Below are 2348 nucleotides of genomic sequence, written 5' to 3' on the forward strand. Positions count from 1 at the left end.
TTTTTTTTGCAAAATTCCTTTGTTTGGCAAAGTGGACAATAGGCTATATCTTTCTCATATGAACTTCGTTTTGAGTGAAACAAGTTGCGTTGGGATTGTATTGCCGAGACGGATGCGTTCATTTAGGTTTTGAGTGATTCTGAGCACTTTGAGTTTTGAGCAAATTTTTGCCCCTAATGTAGATTCCGATTAGTATAAAGGATTTAAAATTTTTCCATGGAATTGGTAGGAATTTCATACAATGTCCCCAACTCAAACCATGAAAACTAACAACAAATTGGTTGTCCTTTTCTTGGGTTAATGAAAAAGAAAATGGCACATAGCTAGATTGGGTTTGGGTGCATGCATGTGGATGAGTGTGCATAGATAAGATTGAGTGCATCTAGGAGTTATTTGTAGTGCATGCATGTGTGAAAAAAGGGCCACTGAGACATATGAACTTATTTAGGAATGATTTGGCACTTTTCTTGGAGTTAACAACAATACATGCATGCATGCATGGGGAGATAACTGAGAGTGTAGTCTAGTTAACTAGGCACATGCCTTTTTCTCTCCCACTTCACAACAGTTTGACATGAGTTAGATCTAGAGTATCTCCACTAGACTGAGCACATGCTTCTTCTCTCCACTTCTACTTTAGTTGAACTCAAGCATACTCCCTTAGCCATGTGCATGGCCATCTCATCCTAGTTCACCATTAGTTAACCGAAATGCATGGAAGAGAACTCCAAGAAGACTAGTGAGTTAACAATGTGCATCTCCTTGAAACCTTCTCTTAACTCTAGCATTTAAACACTTTACTTTGGGTCGTCCTCAAGTTGACAAGGCACACTTGCACATCAACTTGAGTCTCAATAATGTGCATGGGTTGAAGACAAAATCTTGCATGGATAATTCAACTTCCATAGTTGATAAAAGGAGAAGGTCATTTTGGTAGCTTGGAGTTTTATGTTCTGAGTTTTTTATTCTATTTTGTTACAATTTTGGGCTTAAGGTTGACAACCTTGAGTATCCTTGGTTTTGGAGATACATATGGGCTCTCCCTAGTCAAAAAGGTGTGTTATGTTGGAAGAGCTTCAATTTACGAGACCCTAGCACATCATCTTTTCTAGGATACACCCATTCATTAGGCTTGGAGGTTGATTTGGAGATAAAATTCAGAGGACAATTTCATATTTGTGTTTATTTCAGCAAGTAATCTTCATATTTCTAATTTATGATTTTTATATGCAAATAAAATTTCAAATTTTACTGTGCCCTCATTTTGGAAATATTGTTATTTTTCTATTATCTCTATTTGGGGACATTATAGTGGTATTAGAGCTACAAGACTTGGTAGCATGTTTGGGTTAACTACATGCATGAAGAGAGTGGTCATAACCTAGAAAAATAGGAAGAAACAATGGTTGGAAGTGATAAACCATTCCCATCAAGTGAGGAGGAAGAAAAAATGTTCTCAAAAATGTTAAAACAACTACAAATGAACAACCTTTACTTGAGCTAGATGGCTCAAGACACAACAAATGGAAGAAATCTGGGGCACACGAAGGGAGTGGAAAGTAGCAAGGTTGAAGAAAAATTTGAACATCTTCCAACAAACCTTCAAGTCCAACACAATCTAGAATTTTCATGCCTAATTTTATAGAAGATCATGGGCCTACATAAGAGGAACCTATGGAGGATAATGAGGACACTAAAATATTAGCTAAGTATCAAGCTTTGAAGGCATATTTTCAATCAACTATCTCTTTTAAGGAATACTTGGAGGTCAAAATGCATACAAAGAAAAATAGAAATAAATGGAACAAAGGGAAGTAGAATTATGGGTTGCATAAGAGGCTAGGACATCTATCCTTACCAAGTTTTCGTGTATAGTCCAAATGTGCAGATATGGCCTGGATTCAGAAACTAGATACTTATCTTTCCCTAGAAATTCAGGCCATAAAGTTTTCCACCCTTCACCTTGATGGAGCTGCACATGAATTATGGCAGCATAATTTAGTGACATAAGGGGATGGTGCAATAGTCTCTTATGTTTAGTTATACACTACATTAATAAAGAAATTTGACCACGGGGATTCAGAGGCACACTCTAGAGAATTGGCTCAGTTGAGACAGGTTGTGATACTTGATGCATATATTCAGATTTTCAGTGGTTTCCAATTATGGTTTTTGATGTGACTGAGAAGAGATTGATTTCTTGGTTCATATGGTGTTTGTTAGAACCTCTTAGTGCTTGGGTCAAAGATTTTGTTATGCCGACCTTGCAGGATGTTATTAAGTGTGAAAGGAATATGAAGTTATCCACACCACTGGATAGGTTTCCAAGCAAGTTTATGCATATACCC

The sequence above is a fragment of the Pinus tabuliformis genome, chromosome 9, assembly GCF_031772625.1.
Source record: "Pinus tabuliformis cultivar Carrire ecotype Pingquan chromosome 9, CPIR1, whole genome shotgun sequence".
Taxonomy (NCBI): domain Eukaryota; kingdom Viridiplantae; phylum Streptophyta; class Pinopsida; order Pinales; family Pinaceae; genus Pinus; species Pinus tabuliformis.